The 17,666-nt window shown below is 33.2% G+C and overlaps 1 protein-coding gene across 12 annotated transcripts in view; it reads left to right on the top strand.

Annotated features, from left to right (window-relative positions):
• The window catches only part of TBL1X (transducin beta like 1 X-linked), a 354,204-nt gene that overhangs the window by 154,475 nt on the left and 182,063 nt on the right, over positions 1–17,666 (top strand). For 4 of the 12 annotated variants that reach the window (XM_074300050.1, XM_074300048.1, XM_074300046.1 and 1 more), the window contains one exon: positions 15,791–15,873. The exons of the other annotated variants lie outside the window; for them this stretch is intronic. The gene's annotated coding sequence lies outside the window, so the exon portion shown is untranslated. The remainder of the gene's footprint in view (positions 1–15,790; positions 15,874–17,666) is intronic. 12 annotated transcript variants of the gene reach the window in all.

The raw sequence follows: 17,666 nt of genomic DNA, 5'->3' as shown, positions 1-17,666 counted from the left end.
ACCTCCATTAGGGCCATGTAACTGCTGAGACAAGGTAGAGAACATAGTGATGGCTCAGAATATACCTATCGTTAGGGCTGGATAGCTGGGTGCTACAGTGGATAGTACATTCATCTTCATAAGTTCAAATACAGCCCCAGAAACTTAATAGCTATGTTACCCTGAGCAAGTCAACTTTACTCTGTTTGCCTCAGTTTCCTTATCTGTAAAATGTACTGGAGAAGGAAATGCTAGAACACTCTAGGATCTTTGCCCCCAAAAAAACTCCAAAATAGGATCAGACATGACTGAAATCACTTAAAAACAATAGTTAGTAGGATGTGGAGGAAGAGAACTCTATGATATGTATGATGTGATATGTGAGATCAATACTGTGAAAATCTAGAAGGAAGACTCAGAATATGGGTGGGATCTATGTCTGTGTCACATGCTGTAGGAAGGTTTAAAAGGATGAGATGGAGAAAATGTCATTCTGTTTGGCAAAAGTGATCTTTAAGAACCATAGAGAGAGAGTAGTTTTAGTTGAGAGGTCAGAAATGGATTTTTTATGTCTGGATTCCCAGCCTCGAGTTTAGTTGGAAAATTGAGCATATGAGAGGTTATTATGTAAAGACATGTTACTTTTCTTTTAAAATACATTAGTCCGTTAAAATAATTTTTTAAGCTGAACAGCTTTTTTACACATGTTGGCTTGTTTTATCACCACCACTAAATTAAGATGTCACCAGATTTTCAAGGCTGAGTTTTTGCCAGTTGTATTATATAGTTTTCATTCATTCAACAAGCATTTATTCAGTGTTTACTATGTCCAGGGCACTATACTAGATTGTAAGTATATCCCATTCCTTCCCAAAAAAGCCAGTCTGCTTTCAAAGAGCTTATCTTCTTTTAAAAGGAAATACCATATACCCCAGTCAATACAAAATTTACACAAAGTAGTTTGGTCTTGGAGGGGGTCTGGAAAGTCTCTTGTAGTAAGTGACACTTGGTCTAAGCCTTGTAGGAAACTAGGAATTCCAGTCACTAGAGATTTAAAAATCAGTATAATCCAAACCTGGAACAGTTTACGCAAAAAGGTATTAGGTAGGAGAGCTTAACTGGAAGGTGGATTATGTGATGAATATCAGATCAATTTAGAAAGATACATTGGAGCCAGATCATCTAAGGCTTTAGTATTCCCCTCCTCCAAAAACAAATGGACATTTCCATATACATGGTAAACACAGGAAGAAAAATAATTATACAGAAAACTATAAACCTCATATAAAACTGGCTTTTAAAAACTAAAAAAAAATTTATGATAAATTCAGCATGTAACTTTCAAAACTATCCTTCTTGTCTGAGTTTCTTTATGGCTTTTCTTTTATCTCTTTCAGGCATTTAAAACATGATTCAATGACACTTTTTAATTTTTATCCCTTTTTTGGTTTGCATATCCCTACTTCCATTCCCTTTCTCACTCTGTTCCCAAGTTGGAAAAAAACAAATTAAAAAAACCAAAAATGTAGTAACTTATTCACAGTCAAGTAAAACATGTATCAATGTGTTTATATAGTTATTCACATTCTCTATCTCTCTCCCTCCTTTTCTTTCTTCCTCTGTCTGTCTGTGTCTCTCTCTCACGCATACAGTACTTTTGTACTTTATCCATTGAGCTTTTTGAGTGAGAGACTGATATGATCAAACCTGTCTAAAATCTATTCGAAGTGAGTAAAATGGATTTAAGCCAAAATATATTGAAAATGATATAAAATTTGAAAACATGCATTTGGGAAAGTTATGAGGAAAAAACCCCTAAAAATTTGAAGTTATTTTTGTATTAATTAGTTAAAAATTATCTCCAAATTTATGATTCAAAGAATAATTATAATTAGATATAGGAAAACTTAGTTTATTTGGATACTGTTAATTTATGCTGTTGTTGAATTATTCAATTGTATTCGATTGTACATGCATGGGGTTTTATTGGCAAAGATATTAGAGTGGTTTGCCATTTCTTGCTTCATTGTGTCCGCTTGTTTAAAAATGAAGAACTGAGGAAGGGTTAAATGACATGCCTAGGGTCCCCTATCTGGCTTCCCTGGCTTTCCTATCTTTAATTTATACTTTATAGCAATTTTACCTGGATTGAAATTTGTCTTTGTACTCTCCATAAATAAAGGATTTGCTAAAGAAATACTTAGTAGTATTGACTACAGGGGATTACTTAATCCAATTAAGACTACAAATAATTTTGGAAAATGTTGGTAAGTGTAACTAATTACAAGTGACCCCATAATTGAAGAATTAATGCTGAATGGATTTTTAAAAATCATTATGAATCAGCCTATCAAGAGAAATAATGCTTTGGGATTGCCTGTCATCTAGGGGAGGGAGTAGAAGGAGGGAGGGGATAATTTGGAAAAATGAATACAAGGGATAATGTTATTTAAAAAAAATTACTCATGCATATATACTGTCAAAAAATTTATAAATAAAATTAAAAAAAAAGAGAAATAATGCTTTATGTATTTCTTTAGATCTAACATAAAGGTATATATATGTATATTGTATATATGCATATATAATACATACATATGCATATATTATATTGTATACTATACTATATGCACGTGTATATATGTATACTTATTGATATTGATATATATTGATATATACATATATATATATACACATACATTTATATGGTATCATTTTTATACAATAGCCCTTGATTTATCTAACATCATCCCAAATAAGATTTTCACAGAAGTATATTTTCCAAATAGCTGATGCTTATCCATATAAGTACCAAAATTTTATTTGAATTTTTATATTTTTCAGCTTGAATTCTTTCAAAATGTCTTGCATACTGCTTCCTCTTTGAAATATTATTTTTATTCTTAATAAAATGAGCATAGCTATTGTATACATTCTAGAACAGAAAAGGATATCTGAACATGAAACTTTAGATTTGTATGTGTGTGTGTGCATATGTGTATATATGTATATATATAAAATTTATTTTTCTTTTAAAATATGTAAAAATGACCTCATCTTCTGAAGTGCAGAATATTAAACAAAATACATATTATTCGCGCTGAGTGGACGCCCATCAGTTGGGAAGTGGATGAATAAGTTATGGATATGAGTGTAATGGAATTTGTTGTTACAAAATGATGAGCAGGCTGATTTCAAAAAAGCCTGGAAAAACTTATATGAACTAATGCTGTGTGAAGTGAACAGAACCAAGAGAACATTGTACAAAGTAAAAAGATTATGTGATGATCACTTGTGATGGACGTGGCTCTTCTCAGCAATGAGGTTTTGCAAGGCAGTTGTAATAAACTTGTGATGGAAAGTGTCATTGCATTCAGAGAGAAACTATGGAGATTGTGGATCAAAACATAGTATTTTGTTGTTGTTATCATTTGCTTGCTTTTTTTTTCTTTCCCTTTTTTCCCTCTTTTAATCCGATTTTTCTTGCATAAGAAATAAGGAAAAATATTTAGAAGAATTACACATGTTTAACCATATCAGATTGCTTGTTGTCTTGGGAAGGGGGAATGGGGAAGGGAGGAGAGGTTTTGCAGGGGTGAGTGTTGAAAATGATCTTTGAATGATTTTGGAAAAATAAAATACTATTAAAAAAGATATTGAGTCCTATCTCAATGAGATAAGATTAAATACCAATTTACACAAGGTTAACAGAGAGGATGATGGTCCCTTTTCTCTGTAAATCCCTTGTATATTAAAAAAAAAAAAAAAAAAAAAAAGGATACTAATCATCCATCCCTTTATTTGTCATTACTCAATGTGAAACAACAAGTGTAGTGAGTAACTAGTGAGTAAACTACTGGTCCTTGAGTCAGGGAGACCCGAGTTAAAATTTGGCCTCAGACACTAGCTATGTGATCCTGGGAGAGTTATTTTGCTGCTATCTGCCTCACTTTCCTCATTTGTAAAATGGAAATAATTATAGCTTCCTACAGTTGTAAATAAAGGGTCAGATGAGAGAGAATTTTTAAAAAGGCATTTATAAAATGTCTAGCACATAGTATATATAAAAATGTATTCCCCTTCCTTTGATAGGTGTCTATTAGCCAAAACTCCTTCCTATTGTTTAATTATCATAATTAAACTAATATACATTTTCTTTTGTCCAGAAAACTCTTTTTGCTATGGGACTTAATGAGTTTCACTAAAATAATCTCTTTTTGCTATTCTTAAACCTTGTACACCTGTAAGGGACATAGGTATGATCTTAGAACAATTTCAGTTGTGGGCTAGAAAGTATTTGATCTCTGTTTTGATGATATGTTTGTAATTTTGTGAATGTATATGAACAGTTCTGCAGCTGAGGATAGGTAGCAGATGAGCATTGGAGTGAAGAATACCTGGGGAGTGATAAGGATTGTTTCACCTCCTTGTGTCTGTATAATAGCACCTGCCACATAGTAGAGACTTAATAAATGCCTGTTGATTTGATCAGTTAATCATCTAAGTAGTTATTGAGTGCTTACCATATGTCAGACCTTTCATTGGAAGAATTAGACCTAGTTTAAAGATATGTTTTGAGGTTCTTTTCACTAAACTAGGTTATATTTATGTGTTTAAATTTCTTGCAAATATGAGAGGTAGAAAGATAATTTTTCTATGCTATTTTATTAATTGTGCTATTTAAACTATTGTTAAATGTATTTCATGTACTTCATGAAGACAATGATATAAGATCAGTCATATATTCATAAAGCACCTACTACTTGAAGTGCTAGGGTGTGGAGTGGGGTGGGCATGAGGAGGAGGAAATGATTTTTTTCTGTGCCCTCTGGTATTATTTAGAAAATGCTAATGTCTTTAGGGCCTAAAATCTGTCTCCCAGGTACAGGTGCAGAATTGATTGTTTCCAAGGCCTGCAGCTGCTCAGAAATCCCTTAGGTAGACTTTACTTTCCAACAAAACAGAGGGAGAAAAAAAGGAGAGAGGAAAGAGGAAGAAGGGAGAGACACACAGAGGCAAGGAAGGAAAGAACAATAAAAAAGATATTTTTGTTATTGAAATAGAGAAAACCTTTTTTTTTTTTTTTAAATATAAGCTTTTAAATACCAACCTACTGAATAGGAGATAAGGACTAGGTCCATGATTTCATTGCGTGTTGAGCCCTCCCAGATAAAGAAATGCCCTTTACAAATATAGATTAATACTTCCTTTACAATATTTAGTCTTAGAGAATTACCTAGAGCCCTGAGAGATTAAATGACAGAAATTTAGAATGTGGCAGAGATGGGACAAATTCACTTTTTCCTAATTTCAAGATTGCCTTTCTAAAGACGATATGTTCTAATTTAGCACCTTTCTGAATGACTCTTCAAATCCTGCTGAAATATACAATGCTGTATCTATTTAATCTGTGGTTTTTGTAATTTAGATTGACTGGAGATGCATTATGTGGAAATAAGCTGAAACAGTGAGTTTTTAACATTGATTTCCCAGAGATTTCAAAGTATAAAAGTCACAAACCTAATGGTTAATGGCTAACATTGAGATTCTAGGAAAAATTCTAGGAATAAACGTGTATAGCACAAATTGAAATACTTAGACTTTGTCATAATCATAAGACAAATGGAAGAGAAAAGAAGGTACTGAGAAATATCAGAGGGACAGCAAATAAACTTATATATGCCCCCAGATACAGGTATTTCGGTGCTGCTTTTTGTTTGTTTGTTTGTTTTTTGGTTCTGTTTATTTTTGTTCAATTCTTACAACTTTATTCTTGGGAATAAACCTAAGTATACTTGCCAGTAGAAACTTTCCTAATTTTTAAAAAATCATTATAGATCATATGCTTTCAAACTATTCTCATTTAAGGAGAATTTTTTTTTTCTGGGCACATTAAGTTGAAACAGCAGTGAATGACAACTTCCAGATAGTTCATCCACCCACTTACATATTCAGCTACCCACTTAGAGGCAAAGATGCTAAATGTCAAATGGTCTTGGACATACCAAAATTTAAAAAAAAGAAATTCATGAAATGTACAGTGTTCATGGAAAATGTTGAGAATAAGCAACTGCCTAGCTCTCTGGTTCTACTCACTATATTATTCCTAATACAGTAGAACCTTATTGTAATGTGGCTTGTTATTTTTCAGATTCAGATGGGCCATGAGCCAAATTCAGTCATCTTAAAAATTCAGTAAAGAATTCAAGACAAATATTGGGACATTTACCTAGTTCCAATATAATAAAAGGTACTTTGCTATGGGACAAATATTTGCTAATTATGCCTGCTATTATTTCTTGTTTTATCATTAAATATGTTGTTATGCTTATACATGTCTTTTTCTTCTCTCTACTGTTTTATGTTCTTTGAGGTGTGTAACAACGCTTTGTTTCCTGGGGATTTTTAGGGTATTGGGTCTCCTGGTTAATTTAATTCTCTGGGTTACATGCCAACCTTTTTTGCTTCATCCTCAAAATCTTTCGTAGCCCACTTTTTTGCCTTAGTTAATTGGCACATAATTGAATCTTTGATTATTGAGGTTCTCATCCTTTTTCAGGGTTATTTGCAGTTGTGTACAATGAGAATTGATGTTCCCAGGAACATGGCATATATAGAAGATTTAGTTGACATTGTATTGACCCCAGTACATACTTTGATAGTATTGAGTAAATCTCCATTATCTTGTTTTTCCTCTTTTTTAATATCTTTTTTAAAAAGAGTGGAAAAATTTCTGATTATTTGAGTTTTACTGAATTTTTTTCTGCAAAATTCTTCATTTTGAAAGTAATTCTGTTTCAGATTGTAATAATAAAATGGTCTCTTTTTTAATAGCTAGAGAAATAAAGATATATTAATAGAGGAAATAACCCTCCTCAATCTTTATTTCTAAAATGCTTAAGTAAAAAATTCTCAGCATATATGTTTTGATAAACTTGGTAGAGATTCATCTTTCTATTGGCTATCATGTTTATTTCTCAGGGGAAATAGTATCTCCTTGACCCTCATCTAGTATTGCCAGAAAATGTCTGCAGAATCAACTGTGTCAGCTAAGAAGAGGGACTTAAACTTTTTTCTGCACATTTGAAAGGATTAAATCATTGTGATGAAAAAGTTTTTTAAAAAGAATTTTTTAAAGAAATCAACTGATTTCAACTTTTAGGGTTTTGGTCTTTTAATCTTTACCTTGACTTTTTATAGAAAGATAATTGTTGATATCAACATTTTTGTTTTTAAACATTGTAATCTCTTTGCTTTTAGTAAACCTTTCCATGTCCTTGAGGTTTCAGCTGTTCTAACTCATGAAATAAAATGTGTTTACTATTTTATGTACGCATAAAATGAATGAATGGATGGATAGATGAATATGTAAAGCATTTATTAAGTGCTTGTTATGTGTAAACTACTTGTGTTGATGGCTACATATGCTATATTACTGCTCTGCTTATAAAATAGAATTATGTGATTTAAAAACCATCTCAAATATGTACTAACCCATTATCTTTATATAAATAAAAGGGAAAATAATTGAAGTTCTCACCCTCAGTTTAGATGTGTCAGAAATTTTTTTCCAGTTTATAACAACAGTTTATCCCTTGTTTTATCCCTTTCCTCTGGGACCTTAATATCAAATCAGATCAATAAATATTTTAAGTACCTGCTATTCACCAAGGACTGTGCTAGGGATATAAAAAAGATGCAAAAAATAATCCCTACTCTCAAGGAGTTTACCATCTAATACGGGGGATAGCATGTAAACAAATATATACAAAGGAGAATATATAGGTAAATAGGAAATAATTGAGTGGGGGAAGGCACTGGAATTGAGAGAAGTTAGGGAAGCCTTCCAGTAAAAGATAAGTTTTTAGTTAGGACTTAAAAGAAGCCCGGCAAGTTAGTAGATAAAATTGAGCATGAATAAAATTCCAGGCATGGGGGTCAGGCAGGGAGAATGCTTGGAAACTGAGAGATGGAGTGTCTTGTTCAGGAAACAGCCAAGAGATCAGTGTTACTGGATTGAAGAGTACATATAGGTGAGTAAGGTGCAAGAAAGGTAGGATTGGGCTAGGTTATGAAGACATGTGTATTTTATCTTGGAGATTCACAGGAGTTCATTGAGTAGGACACATGATATTATCAGACCTGTGTTTTAGGAAAATCACTTCAGTGATTGAATGGAGAATGGTTGGGGGGAGGAAGGACTTGAAATAGGTAGATCCATTAGTATATTTATGACAGTTCAGGTATAAGATGATATTGAGAGCCTGCCTTAGAGTAATGACAGTATCAGAAGAGAGAAGGAGGCATAATTGAAAGATATTGCAACGGTGAAATCTGCAGGCTTTGACAAACAGTGAAATAGTGAATGAGAGATAATGAGGAATCCAGGATGATCTAGCTTGTGAGCCTGCAAACTGGGAGAATGATGTTGACTTCTATGGTAATAAGGAGAATAGAAGAGGGGAAGTATTAGGTGGAAAGATAATGTTCTGTTTTAGGCATACTCTTTTTAAGATACTTATTGGATATCCAGTTTGAGATGTATGAAAAGTGTTTGGAAATTGGAGGTTAGCAGAGAGTTTAGCGTAGGACAGGTAGATTTGAGTCATTGTCCTAGAGGTATAATTAAACATAAAGGAGGTGATGAGATCACTAAGTGAAGTAGTATAGAAGGAGAAAAGAGGTGGGCTCTGGGGATAACCCTGAGAGAAACTCAGTTAAGATGGTGTAGTCTGGAAGAGCAGGATCCAATTAGAAAATAGAAGAGAGCTGAGAGAGATTGAATGAGAATGGAGGGACATCCTGAAAACTCTGAAAAGAGAATGAGGAGAATGAGGATTGAAAAAAAGCTATTGGATTTGGCAATTTTAGTGGCCTGTTGAGATTGGAAGTTAGATTATAAAAGTAAAAAAGAGAATGAGAAGAAAGTGGAGGGATTTATTATAGATAGCCTTATTCCAGAGTTAAGCTACAAAAAGAAGTATAGGACAATAGTGAAATGGAAGCATTAAGGGAGGTTATATTCAAGATGAAAGAAGGCATGGGCATGTTTGTAGGCAGTAAGGAAAGAACTAATAGATGGGGAGATTTTTTAAGTGAGTGAAAGAGAGCATGAGAGGGGCAATCTGATGGAGAAGATGGCATGGAATGGGATTGCTTGATCAAAGAGAGAGATTAGCTTTGGTAAGGAGCATGTAAGAGAGGAGTGTAGGAGGAAACAATGGCAGAAGGCATAGGAATGGATGAGGAAGGAGAGACCTCCTAGAAAATAACTTCTTTTTTTCCTGTAAAATATAAGGCAAGGAAAGTTTTGGGCTGAGATGATGCAGAATCCATGGGGTATTTGAGAAGGGAATGAAAAGGTTTGGAAATGCCATGTAGAGAATAGAAAAATGAATTGATAAAGAAGTTATAATAAGATGCTCAGCAACAATGAAAGCTCAGTTGAGATTATATAACATAAATTTGTAGTCCAAGTTAGGACTTATTTAGCTCACAGAGAAACTTATTTCACCTATAGGGAAGTAGGAGAGGAAAGGGGATAGGAAAAGAGGAGGCTAATAGAAGGGAAAACAGAAGTAGACAGGGAAAGGGATAAGAAAGGGGGGGCTGTAAAAGGGAAAGACTGTTTGAGGGAGGTGGTAGTCAGAAGTAAAACACTAGGGAGGAGGGAAAGGGGGAAGGAAAGATAAGCATATAACTTGGGGAAAATAAGATAGCAGGAAATAGTAATTTTTAACGATTGTAAATGGGATGAATTCTCCCATAAAATAAAAATGGATAGCAGACTGAATTAAAGGCCAGAATCCTACAATTTGTTGTTTACAAAAAACATAGTCAAAGCAGAGTGGTATAGACAGAGTAAAGGTAAAAGGTTGGAGCAGAATCCATAATGCTTCAGCTGAAGTTTAAAAAAAAAAAAAAAAAAAAGCAGAGGTAGTGATCCTGATCTCAAATCAAGCAAATGCAAAAATAAATCTAATTAAAAGATATAAGGAAGGAAACATTTTGCTAAACAATACTATAGATAAGAATTAGCAAAACTATGACCTTGGTCTATCAGAATTAGATAAATGAAATCACAGAATATTAAATAAGAAAGAAGTTAAGGAGGTAAATAAAAGTTTGGAAAAGTTAGTTATGATAGACCTTTGGAGAAAATTGAATGGAGACAAAAAGGAATATACTTTTTTTTCAGCAGTATATGGAACCTACACAAAAATTGGCTATGTATTAGGGTATAAACACCTCAAAATCAAATGCAGAAAGGCAGAGTGTAAATACATCTTTTTCAGATATGATGCAGTAAAAATTACATGTAATAAAGGGTCAGGGAAAATGGAACAAAAATTAATTGGAAATTAGATAATCTAAGCCTAAAGAATAACTAGATGGAAGTTATTTTTTTTCTACTTTTGTCCAGTGACAAATGATGTGTATGATCAACATTATGATGAGGAAGATATTCAAGAGAGGAGGACAATGTGAAGTTGAATTGATTCACCAAGGGGGAAAAAAGAGAGTGGCTACTGGGAAAATTCTCTCCTGGGAGAGAATTAAGGGGTTTAGGGACTAGAAGTCAGGATACCATAAAGAAGGCAGAGGGAAAGGTGAAAAGCCAATCAGTTATGGTAGCATAAGGGAGTTTGGGAGTTCTTGAATATAGCGGTGACACACTTGTGAATAACAGCATTATCAGGGCTATGACCATCTATGTGTAATGAGGTGAGGTAAAAGAATAACTTATGAAAAATGAGTAGGTTGAGGAACTAAGTGGCTTGGGTGATTGGAGAGTGTACATATATAAATACATATGTGTATTAGAAGTATAAGTTCAGATGGAGAGAAAAATTGTGAGCCAGTTACTGAACACATTGAATGAGGAAAGGAAAGATGGTAGCAACCAGGGTTTTAATTGGATAAATATGAATTGCATGAACCTTTCAAAGGAAGAGAAGTTTCTGGATGGTGGAGGAAGAGGGTGAACTAAGAAGTGTCAGTGGAGAATAAGAAATATCCAACACCTCTGCCTTGACCAGTGAGCTAAGAAGTGAAGGTGTAGGTAGTATTTGAAGAAATGGTAACCAGAAAGGTTGTGCTATCAGAGGGAGCCAAGTTTCAGTAAGAGCTAGTAGATGGAAAGAATGGAAGAAGAATAAATTCAAGATGAATGGAAGTTTGATGCCTGTGGAGCAGACATTGCAGAGGACACAGTGGAAAGGTTGAGTGGTATTTGGTTTAAATTTTGGATAAGAAGGTTGAGGAAGATGAGGATAAAAAAACAGAAATAGTGAATGGGGGTGGGGGTGGAATTCAGAGTCCCTGGAATGCGAAGGGAATAACCAGATGTGAAAACGTTTATCTGAGAGTAGAAGGTATCAAGGTTGGATATCACGCTGGAGGCAAGTGGAATATGAGGTGATCAGATAGTCATATGGGAGACCCCTCTTCACAATAACTCTTCCAAAGACTGGAGATTGGGACAAGATCAGGTTGCAGCTAGAGATGAAAATTGAATCTGCACAGAAGGAGAAAAAAAAAGTCATTTCCCACCAGCTTTTCTCTTCCTAGTTCCTTAAAACGGCGCTTTTTAAATTTTTTCCACTTATGAACCCTTTTTTTTTTGCCAGAGGAATTATGTAGATATATAAACTAGGTATACAAATCAAATATATATTGAAAATAAATCTTAATTTTATCATCCCCATATTCAGTTATGAACATATAGGGTCATGCACCATAATTTAAGAAGCCAGGCCTTAAAGGGCTGCTAAAACAGGAGATGGAAGGCCTGAGGTGAAAGGAAATGTTGCTCCTCTTTATACTAGAAGTTCTCTCCATTCTTACTCTTAAGAGACTGGGCTGGCAGCAGAGTATAATAGTAGATAGAAAACCCTTATGCTTTAATTTTTAGGAAGTATGAAATGAAACAGCTCTGTGATGAATAACCAAAATTTAAATCAGAAGTTTAAAATATGTCCTGTTGACAACACGCAACCTATAACACTCCTGAATATAGCCCAAATCAGATTAAAATTTAATTGGAAAATACTTGGTAAAATAAAATAAAATAAAATGTGATTTAAGTGAATATGTGGCCCATAGGGATCCTTATGTATGGTTTAGTGGCCATATTTCTATTTTAGTTTGGTACAACTGATTTAAATAACCTTTGATAAACTAGCAGGCTATATGGGAAATTAGAAACAAATCCAGTGAATTATTAAAGGAATTACTAAAGACGAAAAGTAAACTGCCTTAGAGAAAGTTGGAGAACTACTTCTGTACAGATATAAACTCTTACTGACATTGTTGCAACAGATACATTGTGAAAAATATCAGTGAAATGTTGGGTTTTTTACTTCTTTTAAAAAGTAAACATAATATATTGGACTGAGGATTGGTTGTTATATTCATTTTTGGTTTCTTCAGTGGAGTAGGAAACAAGAAAATGTGATATTTTCCCTAGAGAGCCCCAGGTCATTAAACATTGCCAAAAAAAGTAAGCCCTATTCAAAAAGTCAAATATCTAGGGAGCAATTTAATTCTGACTTATGTAAAGGGTTACTTTATAGATGATGGTGACTTTCTTGTGATCTATCTTTGCAGAGGACAAAGCATTCTAATTTATAGGAACATGGGGATAATAATAGTTCCCACCTAATAGGGATATTGTAAGGATCTACTTTATAATAACTACTTTGATGAAATTTCCCATTTCTCTAATAACTATCATTTGTGTTTCTTTAATTTTACATATATTAGTTTATTTGATCCTTACACTATCCCTATTAGGTGGGAACTATCATTATCCCCATTTTATAGTTACAGAAACAATGGCACCTGATTGTACATAGTTGATATCCAGAAAGTTATTACCCAGGGTCTGAGTATCCCATGCCTTGTTCCAGTGAGACTATTTGGAGTGTGATGGTTCTTGAAGCTTGAGAGACAATCTATTTTACCTGGAAATCTATAAATTGGTTTCCTTTTTTGAAAAATTAGGACAATAAATTAATATCTCCTCTCTCATAAGATTATGGTGCAGATCAGAAATCTAAAGTGACATATATGGATCACCTATCATTATTTATGTTGTTGTTAATCATCATCATTATTAATCAATGACCACGACTTACATTTATGCTGGACTTAGTCATCTCCAGGTGTGGTCTTTGACAGAGAGACTTAAGAATAAACCGATTTTGTAGTTGGCAAATCATTGCTGTGTAGTGATGGAATATTGCCATAGCATAGCTCCTTAAATAACTAATGAGTATTTGCATCTATCTTTCCTGTGTTAGACCTATTATTTAATCATAATATTTTAATATAGCTTCTCTTTTCCATGATTATTCCTTTGATACAAATGCTCTACATTTGAAGTAGATGAATAGAACAGTGTAAGTGTATGCTGCATTATATTTAGCACTTATTTTGATTTATGGAAATGCCCTGCTTGTTAATAATCTTTAAATGTGGCTTGTTTTTATGTTATTAAAGCTCAGTTATGAGACCTTACGTCTGTGAAATATAAATTAAGTGCAAAACCTCAGTACTTTTATTTAAAATTATCATCCAAGATGGTTTCAATTTTGTAGTCAGAGTGCATGTGAATTTGATCTTGGCAGCACTTTTTGCTTGCTCTGCTTGCCAGGTTGAGTTAGTTATCTCTAGAAGGAAAAACAATGTGTGTGTATGCATGTGTGCATGATGTTTATGTAAGTGTGCATGCATGTTTGCATATGTGTATAGCTCCCACTCCAACATACATATATAATAAATGCACATCCATATATGTATATGTTTATATATACATAGATAGACAATTATGGCTTATAAAAGTGGCCCAGTATGGCTGTTATTGATTAGTAAATTTATGGACTGTTATAGACCAAATTAATATTTATTTCCTACTTAATGCATGTACTTTTACTATCATGTGCTTAGATCAGTACTTGTGACCATAAAACTTAAATAGGTAAGTGGCACAATGAATAGGTGCTAGGTTTCTAGTCAGAAAAAAACTGAATTCTAATCTAGCATCTGATATTAGCAATGTGACTTTAGGCAAATCATCTAACATCTGACTGACTACCTCAGTTTCCTCAGCTGTAAAATGGGAATAATAATATCACCTACCTCTCAAAGCGCTTGTAAGGATTAAATAAAATAATATGCAAGTCCTTAGCTCAGTGCCTGAACACATGTTTCAGTAAGACATTTGAGAGTAATATTTTGGAGCAATTTTTGACTTGCTTCTTTATTAAACAAATGTAGATGAAGTTACTCATTTATATTTCCAGTGCTTTTAAGTGAATGTATTAATGCTTAATGTTTCTGTTTCAAAATATTTGATGTTTGATGACTAGAGAGATTGGGAATGAGAAACAGAAATTTTAAAATCAAGTATAGTTGATTAGTTATCAAAATGGTCTTAATTCATATGAAATCTGTTATCCTAGTCTAAATAGTGTCTTTAGGAAATACTTAATAGAAACCAAATAAAATAATTATTGGAATAAATCAGAAATCAAGATTCATGTTAATTGGTATATTTATTAGACGTTGTGTGTAAGGGTATTTTGATACATAATGGTAATTTCCTTGATGTATATTTAGGTCCTCCAACAATTTAGATTATAACTCATCAATATCTTCTGTTGTATTTTTCTTTATACTCTTCTATAATGCACCCAGTGTACTTCAAGAGTTCCTATAGGTATTTGATGGTATGCTGGTACCAGTGCCACACATAGTTTGTCCATCAATCCTATTATATAAGTGGTCTGACTCCTTTTCCAGGTATACATTTTCTGGATAACACATGCCATTGAATATAAAGAAGAGAGAAATCTGGATTGCCATTGGTGGATAGTACAGTATTTTGAACAATCCCAAACTTATCCATGATTCTAAAACTCATTAAAAATTTTATTGATACCTTTTACTGTCAGATCACATTTATTTCTGAAAATGCATCTTTATTAGCCCTATTTTGTGAGTATTTCCTTCAAACAGGGTTTTTGTTTATTTATTTGTTTTTGGTGATACTACCCATCAACTGTGAGTTAGGGAACATTGTAATCACTTAAAGAATCAAAATTATGGGGGTGACCAAAGAGAGTAGAGGATACTTAGTGAGTATAAGTTGATTATAAAATATTACCAATATTGACAAGCACAAGAAGTTATATAAAACATCATCCAGGAAACGGGAGAAGGAAAAAAAATTATTAAGGTAGTATACTTCTAATAAGTTATTTGTTTTCTGGATTACCAAATGGGTTTTTATGGGGGGGGGGGAATGTCTATTTTGATTTGCTTAATATCAATGCTAGAATTTTGAATTTGCCATACCAAAAGGTTTTATTCTGTGAACAGCTTCATGGTAATAATGCTATTTCTCCTATAACTTATTAATGTAACCATTTCTGAGAAGAACTTACTATTCAGGTATTTTACTTAGTTCTGGGTTTTCAGAGTCGTGTTAAAATACTTCAGTGGATATGTGATTCACATAGTAAGTACTTAGTAAATACTAGCTGATTAACTGATCTGCCAATAGTACAGATTGCAATATATCTATGCTTCATTATCTTTTGTGACTTTTCCCTATATATCATGACTGAAAAACAACTGAATAACAAGTAAAAATTATTTACTCCTACTATATGACAAGACTATCTCCTTTATTAAATTTTTTTTGATAGGATACATTTTATACAACTTTGTGTATACAATTTTTCATGGATTATGTGCTGCAGTATATTTATTCCCATTCTGTTTCTCTCCATTTCCTTTTGGATAGTGTAATGGATGGAATTCTGGGTCCAGTCAGAAAGACCTACATTCAAATCTGACCCCAGATACTTATTAGCTATATTATCCTGGGTAAGTCATTTAATTGTTTTCTGCCTTAGTTTCCTCTGCTGCAAAATGGAGATGGTAAAAGCATCTATGATAGAGTTTTGTGAGGATTACATGAATATTATTAAAGATTTCACAAGCTTTTAATACAGTTCCTAGCACATAGTAAGCCTTTGTTTTCTTCCTTTCAGGTTTTGATTTTTAAAATATGACAGTGTTTCAGTACTCCACTCTATAGTATCATTGGAAAAATATTAGTGTTTACAAGATGATGCTTTATTTCAGAATAAAGTTGATGCTGCAGTATTTCCCAAATGCGGTCCAGCATACACTTTTCCTCCTATTCAATTTGAGCAGTAGTCATTGTTCATCTAAAGGTACTACATAAGATATATGTGTTGGTAGGCTAGCCCTATCATATGTTGCCCAAAGACTGCATTGCTTAGTCTGGAAGAGTATTTTTCATCCACTTAAAAAAATTTTTCATTGCTCCATTTTGATTTTATATCACTTTTATTTCCAAATAAATTTTTCTCCCTACTCTACCCAGCAAGCTATCACTTATAACAGAAACAACAACAACAAAAGTTCAACCAAAAAAAACCAAAACCCTCCCCAATAACTTATTTGTCAAGTTTGACAATATATACAATGTTCTACACCCACAATCTTCCATATTTGCAAAGAAATGAGGGAGGTGCATTTACTCATCTCTTTTCTAGAACCACAGTTAATCGTTAAAATTACACAAAATTCACTTTCAGTGTCTTTTTTTGCCCATTTATATTGTTGAAGTCGTATCAATTATTTTTCTGGTTCTTCTAACTTTACATTGAATTAATACCTAAAGGTCTTTCATGCTTCTCTGAAATCTTTATATTCATCATTCCTTACAACAAATAATATTCTATTTCATCCAGATGTCATAGTATACCTATTTACAGATTCAAAGGTACATATATTGTTTCCAGTCCTTTGAGACTTCAAAGGTTGATGCTTTGACTATTTTGGGGGGGGGGAAAAAAAAAGGAACTTTCTATCTCAGCATGTCTCTGCTTCGCAATGAAAGGTATAGACATTTTGGATTCTTTTTAACATAACAGTTTCAGATTGCTTTCTGGAATAGTTGGTCAGTTCAGAGTACTATCATCACTGATTATGCTTTTCTGAAGATTTGAGCCAAGCTCTTTTTAATAATTGTGAATCTCATTTAAAAAGCTTTGTAATGTTCCAAGACTTGATGCAGTCACTTTAGGATAACATGTAAATAAAAACATGTAGAAAGCCTAACTTTGTGTAAGAATTCCTTCTTTGATTTAGACTCAGACTTGGCCATCACCTCATCACTGACAGTGTCAAATACCTTTGGCAAGTATACATCTCATGTGTTCACGCTTGACATTAATAATGACTGGGTCATTGAACAAACATCCTCTATTTTGTCCTCCCAGGAATCTTGTATGCTTTTGACATACATATGGAAGACATTATATTAGAGGACAACCCTTTAAGGGGAGATACTTTTTGCTACCAAATCAAATGCTTATTTATAGTAAACAGCTAATAAACCCAGTGAAATATTACATTCTCAAACCAATCAATCCATTATGAGATTGTAATCCATATTTCTTTGACATTTTTAACAAAAATGCCCGTCTTATATGTTTAGATTGTTTTCATATTTTGTTGAGATGAGAAAAGCATATAATTTCATAGTTTCTGATATCTTACCAATCAGCTTTTTTTGGGGTAGTGATGGAGGTAATAATAGCATGTTTGGGTTTATTCCCCAGTCATTGATATTTTACCTTTTTCAG

This window comes from Sminthopsis crassicaudata, chromosome 3 (genome assembly GCF_048593235.1).
Source record: "Sminthopsis crassicaudata isolate SCR6 chromosome 3, ASM4859323v1, whole genome shotgun sequence".
NCBI classification, from domain to species: Eukaryota; Metazoa; Chordata; class Mammalia; order Dasyuromorphia; family Dasyuridae; genus Sminthopsis; species Sminthopsis crassicaudata.
The sequence above is the reverse complement of the archived record's forward strand: the minus strand, read 5'-3'. Positions and strand labels throughout refer to the sequence as shown.